Raw genomic sequence first — 8,012 nt, forward strand, 5'->3', positions numbered from 1 at the left:
CCTGGGCTCTCTCCGGGCACTGGCATTGAGAGCGCGCCACTGTCACGGAAGGGTGGGGTGGAAAGCGCTTCCAGTCAAAAGGGGCAGGACCTAGGCTTTTCAGGTCAGACCGCTGCATCCCAGGGGCCCCCGAGGCGAACAGCGGGATGCTGAACCGCGGGGTCACATGCTGAGGGCGCAGCGCTGGAGTTCGGGACAGCTCGGGGTATCGACTGCAGTGATGGGGAAACGAGTCGAGCCCCGAGAGTCGCGGAAGGGAATATGAATGAAGCATATGCATGGGTCTCGAATCTAAAGGGAGCTGCTCTTTGGAGTTTTCTAGGAACGTGCGGGCCAGGAGGCTGAGAACGTCAGGGAGATGGGGAGTTTAGGGAGATACGGCTCAAAGCTTTCACTGGGATGATTTCAGGAGTGGAAGGCGTAAACCTTGAGCCGGGGGAACATGGCTCAGGAACTGGACGTGTCGGAGATCGGGGATTGACAGAGTCGGGGCTGTGAGATTCCCAGAAGATGTTGGCGCAGACCTCGATGGTCTCGGCACTGGGGTGGGGAGGTGGGGACTGGGATGGCAACTTTCAGGAGGGTAGTGGGTAGTTGAAGAGTACAAAACGAGGGAGCAAGGACCTCCCCCAGCACTTACAACCGAATGTCACTCTGAGAAGATGCTTTTCTTTTATAGGCCCAGTGAGAGTAAAAAGAGAATGCAGCGGAACTTTGGAATCTTCGGGTTTTACTTGTTGTCACGGAGACCTCGCCCTCACCTCAGACCTCTGCCTTGGGCCGAACCCCTCTTCTCCCCCCGTCCCACCTCGCGAAGCCTCTCAACCCTCTCCACCCCCCCTGCCCCGCGAAGCCTCTCAACCCTCCCCACCCCCCCTCCCCCACCTGTTGCCGCACGCCCCGCTCCCCCCCAACCCGCCGACAAAACCCCCCCCCTCCCCCGACCTGTTGCCGCACCCCCCCGCACTCCCCCTCTCCACTCTACCTACCTGAGCCCAGCCGTTTTAAGACTCGGGACGTCGGAAAGACGATCCGAACCCCAGAAATACCTGAACCTGGACTCGGGCGTTTCCGGATTCGCGACGTCGGAAAGACGTTCCCAAGTCTGGAAACACACAGAATCCGGAGTGGCCTCACTCCAGAGGCTTCCGGATTTTCGGCGCTGTACCTGTAGATGATTCAGTCGAGATCTCCTTATCCAGAGTGTGGTTAGAATGCGGAACTCGCTAGCACAAGGAGAAGTAGATGCTTTCACGGGGAAGCTAGATAAACACATGAGGGAGAAGGGAATAGCAGGATGTGCTGACGGGGTGAGATGAGGCTCGAGTGGAGCATGTGTCAGCTGTGGCTTAGTGGGCCGCACTTTCTCACCTCCGAGTCAGAAGGTTGTGGGTTCAAGTCCCGCTCCAGAGACCTGAGCACAGAACTGCAGAGCAGTGCTGAGGGAGCGCTGCACTGTCGGAGGTGCCGGCTTTCGGATGAGACGTTAAACCGAGGCCCCGTCTGCTCTCAGGTGGACTTAAAAGATCCCACGGCATTATTTTGAAGAAGAGCAGGGGAGTTATCTCCGGTGTTCCGACCAATATTTATCCCTCAAGCAACATAACAAAAACAGATTATTTGGTCATTATCACGAGTTGGCGGAGAACAGCTAGGCTGTATACACCGACTCAACCGAGGCAAGAACAGACCAGTTGGGCCAAGCAGTCTATGTAATTCTATGTAAAAGAAAGGTATTTATATATTTACACACGCACACACATAAATTTTCATTTCCATTGTGCCTTTTTTCCCTTAAAGGCAAGCAGCTTACTACTAATTATTTAACTTGGCATTGAGCCAGTCTACAGCGGTACTGACAGACTATAGACTACAAAGATGGGAACATTGCACACATGAAATTTCCATGTTTGTTTATGTCACTGTGCAACTCTAACAGCGACAGCTCCCCGACCCGTCTCGAATGGAGACTGTTTGCACAGACTCGGACCCCTCTAGAGGGAGCGAGTCAGTTTCATCAACAGTGGCCTCTCCTTCCCTCAATCCCACTGTAAATATCCGCACTGTCCCCTCAATCCCACTGTAAATATCCGCACTGTCCCCTCAATCCCACTGTAAATATCCGCACTGTCCCCTCAATCCCACTGTAAATATCCGCACTGTGCCCTCAATTCCACTGTAAATAGAAATATAGAAAATGGGTGCAGGAGGAGGCCATTTCGGCCCTTCAATAAGATCATGGCTGATCACTCCTTCAGTACCCCTTTCCTGCTTTCTCTCCATTCCCCTTGATCCCTTTAGCCGTAAGGGCCATATCAAACTCCCTCTTGAATATATCCAATGAACTGGCATCAACAATTCTCTGCGGCAGTGAATTCCACAGGTTAACAACTCTGAGTGAAGAAGTTTCTCCTCATCTCAGTCCTAAATGACCTGCCCCTTATCCTAAGACTGTGTCCCCTGGTTCTGGACTTCCTTAACATCGGAAACATTCCACCCGCATCTAACCTGTCCAGTCCCGTCAGAATCTTATATGTTTCTATGAGACTGTACAACTGCAGTAAGACTTCCCTGCTCCTCTACTCAAATCCCTTTGCTATGAAGGCCAACATACCATTTGCCTTCTTCACTGCCTGCGATACCTGCATGCCAACTTTCAAGGACTGATGAACCATGACACCCAGGTCTCGCTGCACCTCCCCTTTTCCGAATCTGCCACCATTCAGATAATATTCTGCCTTCATGTTTTTGCCCCCAAAGTGGATAACCTCACATTTATCCACATTATACTGCATCTGCCATGTATTTGCCCATTCGCCTAACTTGTCCAAGTCACCCTGCAGTCTCTGAGCATCCTCCTCACAGCTCACACCGCCACCTAGTTTAGCATCTGCAAACTTGGAGATATTACATAAGAATATAAGAATTAGCAACAGGAGTAGGCCAAAAGGAGGGAGAGAGAAAACAGGGAATTATAGACCGGTCAGCCTGACATCGGTAGTGGGTAAAATGATGGAATCAATTATTAAGGATGTCATAGCAGTGCATTTGGAAAGAGGTGACATGATAGGTCCAAGTCAGCATGGATTTGTGAAAGGGAAATCATGCTTGACAAATCTTCTGGAATTTTTTGAGGATGTTTCCAGTAGAGTGGATAAGGGAGAACCAGTTGATGTGGCATATTTGGACTTTCAGAAGGCGTTCGACAAGGTCCCACACAAGAGATTGATGTGCAAAGTTAGAGCACATGGGATTGGGGGTAGTGTACTGACATGGATTGAGAACTGGTTGTCAGACAGGAAGCAAAGAGTAGGAGTAAATGGGTACTTTTCAGAATGGCAGGCAGTGACTAGTGGGGTACCGCAAGGTTCTGTGCTGAGGCCCCAGCTGTTTACACTGTACATTAATGATTTAGATGAGGGGATTAAATGTAGTATCTCCAAATTTGCGGATGACACTAAGTTGGGTGGCAGTGTGAGCTGCGAGGAGGATGCTGTGAGGCTGCAGAGCGACTTGGATAGGTTAGGTGAGTGGGCAAATGCATGGCAGATGAAGTATAATGTGGATAAATGTGAGGTTATCCACTTTGGTGGTAAAAACAGAGAGACAGACTATTATCTGAATGGTGACAGATTAGGAAAAGGGGAGGTGCAAAGAGACCTGAGTGTCATGGTACATCAGTCATTGAAGGTTGGCATGCAGGTGCAGCAGGCGGTTAAGAAAGCAAATGGCATGTTGGCCTTCATAGCAAGGGGATTTGAGTACAGGGGCAGGGAGGTGTTGCTACAGTTGTACAGGGCATTGGTGAGGCCACACCTGGAGTATTGTGTACAGTTTTGGTCTCCTAACCTGAGGAAGGACATTCTTGCTATTGAGGGAGTGCAGCGAAGGTTCACCAGACTGATTCCCGGGATGGCGGGACTGACCTATCAAGAAAGACTGGATCAACTGGGCTTGTATTCACTGGAGTTCAGAAGAATGAGAGGGGACCTCATAGAAACATATAAAATTCTGACGGGGTTAGACAGGTTAGATGCAGGAAGAATGTTCCCAATGTTGGGGAAGTCCAGAACCAGGGGTCACAGTCTAAGGATAAGGGGTAAGCCATTTAGGACCGAGATGCGGAGGAACTTCTTCACCCAGAGAGTGGTGAACCTGTGGAATTCTCTACCACAGAAAGTTGTTGAGGCCAATTCACTAAATATATTCAAAAAGGAGTTAGATGAGGTCCTTACTGCTAGGGGGATCAAGGGGTATTGCGAGAAAGCAGGAATGGGGTACTGAAGTTGAATGTTCAGCCATGAACTCATTGAATGGCGGTGCAGGCTAGAAGGGCCGAATGGCCTACTCCTGCACCTATTTTCTATGTTTCTATGTTTCTATCTAGTCCCTCGAGCCTGCTCCGCCACTCAACAAGATCATGTCTGATCTGGCCGTGGATTACACTCAATTCCATCATCTAAATCATTAATATATATTGTAAAGAGCTGGGGTCCCAGCACCGAGCCCTGCGGCACTCCCACTCGTCACTGCCTGCCATTCTGAAAAGGACCCGTTTATCCCGACTCTCTGCTTCCTGTCTGCCAATCAGTTCTTTATCCACGTCAGTACATTACCCCCAATACCATGTGCTTTGATTTTGCACACCAATCTCTTGTGTGGGACCTTGTCAAAAGCCTTTTGAAAGTCCAAATACACCACATCCACTGGTTCTCCCTTGTCCACTCTACTAGTTACATCCTCAAAAAATTCGAGAAAATTTGTCAAGCAGGATTTCCCCTTCATAAATCCATGCTGACTTGGACCAATCCTATCACGGCTTTCCAAATGTGCTGCTTTTCATCCTTAATGATTGATTCCAACATTTTCCCCACTACTGATGTCAGGCTAACCGGTCTATAATTACCCGTTTTCTCTCTTTCTCCTTTTTTAAAAAGTGGTGTTACATCAGCAACCCTGCAGTCCATAGGAACTGATCCAGAGTCGATAGACTGCACTCTGTGTCCTCAATCCCACTGTAAATATCCGCACGGTGTCCTCAATCCCACTGTAAATATCCGCACGGTGTCCTCAATCCCACTGTAAATATCCGCACGGTGTCCTCAATCCCACTGTAAATATCCGCACTGTCCCCTCAATCCCATTGTAAATATCCGCAGTGTGTCCTCAATCCCACTGTAAATATCCGCACTGTCTCCTCAATCCCACTGTAAATATCCGCACTGTCCCCTCAATCCCATTGTAAATATCCGCAGTGTGTCCTCAATCCCATTGTAAATATCCGCACTGTCCCCTCAATCCCACTGTAAATATCCGCACTGTCCCCTCAATCCCACTGTAAATATCCGCACTGTCCCCTCAATCCCATTGTAAATATCCGCAGTGTGTCCTCAATCCCATTGTAAATATCCGCACTGTCCCCTCAATCCCACTGTAAATATCCGCACTGTCCCCTCAATCCCACTGCCTCTCTGTGAGACAGCACAGCTTGTTTCTCACTGAACTAAATTGGCAAGTCCTCTCGGGTCATGCGACGCCAAATTAATGTCCTTTACTTTGCTGCTGCTGAGCACAGCTGTGCCAAGCTTACACCCCACTGGGTTTGTCTCCATTAGAAACTGCTTTGCTTTAAAAATGTCCTTCTTGCTCTCTCTCTTTTTCATTTAATAAATATACAAGCTCCGCAATCCACATTGAGCTGTCGGCGCCTCAAATGAATCTCTCGTTGACACACTTGTTTGAGGCAGTTCCCCAGCACCTTTGGCATTCGCGATGTGCCCATTATGGTCTGTATTACTGTGAAAAATATAAACCTAAGCAATTTTTTTTTTAAATAGACGGATTCAATCCCCTTGACAGTCGACGGGGGTGGTTTTGGAAATCCTGAGGAATATGAAAAACACCATGGAGGCACAAGGAAAAGAATGTGTGCACGTGCAAATGACAGAGGTCACTGCAAATCAGGCCAAGTGGTTTGATGAGGTGTCACACTGTGAGTTGAAGTATTCACCTCCTTTATGCCGTGGAGGCAGCGAAAATGAGCAATTGCAAATCGCTGGCTTCAATTGGAATTGGATGTCTAAAGAACGCGTTAATGAGAGAAAGCCATTTATTCATTCAGTCTCGGGTGTGGGTTTCATACACCGACCTTTATTAGTTTGTCGTGCACTGAAGCAGTTTGATACAACTGTAGATAGTTACGTGCCAACCACATTGGTGTGGTTACTGGAGCAACTTATAGGCCAGGCTGGGCGAGGGCGGCAGCTTTCCTTCTCTAAAAAGGCATCAGTGAACCAGTGGCGTTTTTAAAAACACCACCGATATCTGCTATTCACTTCCAGATTTTTTTATTTTTAAAAACAAGAGTTCAAATTGTCAACCTGCCCTGGTGCGATTTGAACTCTGAACATTCTCTGGATTAATAGTCTGGTAGCGTAATGAGGGGCCATCAATATAAGATAGTCACCAATAAACTCAACAGGGAATTCAGGAGAAACCTCTTTACCCAGAGAGCGGTGAGAATGTGGAACTCGCTGCCACAGGGAGTGGTTGAGGAAAATAGCATAGATGCATTTAAGGGGAAGCTGAACAAACACATGAGGGAGAAGGGAATAGATATGTTGATAGAGTGAGATGAGAGAGGGAGGGAGGGAGGGAGGAGGGGCGGGGGGGAGGGAGAGAGGGAGGGAAAGAGGAGGGGCGGGGGGGAGGGAGAGAGGGAGGGAAAGAGGAAGGGAGGGAGGAGGGGCGGGGGGAGGGAAAGAGGAAGGGAGGAGGAGGGGCGGGGGGAGGGAAAGAGGAAGGGAGGGAGGAGGGGCGGGGGGAGGGAAAGAGGAAGGGAGGGAGGAGGGGCGGGGGGAGGGAAAGAGGAAGGGAGGGAGGAGGGGCGGGGGGAGGGAAAGAGGAAGGGAGGGAGGAGGGGCGGGGGGAGGGAAAGAGGAAGGGAGGGAGGGAGGGGCGGGGGGAGGGAAAGAGGAAGGGAGGGAGGAGGGGCGGGGGGAGGGAAAGAGGAAGGGAGGGAGGAGGGGCGGGGGGAGGGAAAGAGGAAGGGAGGGAGGAGGGGCGGGGGGAGGGAAAGAGGAAGGGAGGGAGGAGGGGCGGGGGGGAGGGAAAGAGGAAGGGAGGGAGGAGGGGCGGGGGGAGGGAAAGAGGAAGGGAGGGAGGAGGGGCGGGGGGAGGGAAAGAGGAAGGGAGGGAGGAGGGGCGGGGGGAGGGAAAGAGGAAGGGAGGGAGGAGGGGCGGGGGGAGGGAAAGAGGAAGGGAGGAGGAGGGGCGGGGGGAGGGAAAGAGGAAGGGAGGGAGGAGGGGCGGGGGGAGGGAAAGAGGAAGGGAGGGAGGAGGGGCGGGGGGAGGGAAAGAGGAAGGAAGGGGGAGGGGCGGGGAGGGAAAGGAAGGGAGGAGGGGCGGGGGGAGGGAGGGAGGAGGGGCGGGGGAGGGAGGGAGGAGGGGCGGGGGGAGGGAGGAGGGGCGGGAGGGAGGGAGGAGGGGCGGGGAGGGAGGGGAGGAGGGGCGGGGGGAGGGAGGGAGGAGGGCGTGGGAGGGAGGAGGAGGGGCGAGGGAGGGAGAGGAGGGGCGGGGGAGGGAGGGAGGAGGGGCGGGGGAGGGAGGGAGGAGGGGCGGGGGGAGGGAGGGAGGAGGGGCGGGGGGAGGGAGGGAGGAGGGGCGGGGGAGGGAGGGAGGAGGGGCGGGGGGAGGGAGGGAGGAGGGGCGGGGGAGGGAGGGAGGAGGGGCGGGGGAGGGAGGGAGGAGGGGCGGGGAGGGAGGGAGGGAGGAGGGGCGAGGGAGGGAGGGAGGAGGGGCGATGGAGGGAGGGAGGAGGGGCGATGGGAGGGAGGGAGGAGGGGCGATGGGAGGGAGGGAGGAGGGGCGGGGGGAGGGAGGGAGGAGGGGCGGGGGGAGGGAGGGAGGGGGAGGGAGGGAGGAGGGGCGGGGGAGGGAGGGGGGGGAGGGAGGGAGGAGGGGCGGGGGAGGGCGGAGGGAGGGAGGAGGGGCGGGCGGAGGGAGGGAGGAGG

The 8,012-nt window shown here is 53.1% G+C and overlaps 1 protein-coding gene across 1 annotated transcript in view; it reads right to left on the reverse strand.

The window, feature by feature from the left end:
* LOC139262794 (protein Daple-like) overlaps nucleotides 1-8,012 on the reverse strand; it is a 273,729-nt gene that overhangs the window by 112,925 nt on the left and 152,792 nt on the right. The window lies entirely within an intron of this gene.

Source organism: Pristiophorus japonicus, chromosome 4, assembly GCF_044704955.1.
Source record: "Pristiophorus japonicus isolate sPriJap1 chromosome 4, sPriJap1.hap1, whole genome shotgun sequence".
Taxonomy (NCBI): Eukaryota; Metazoa; Chordata; class Chondrichthyes; family Pristiophoridae; genus Pristiophorus; species Pristiophorus japonicus.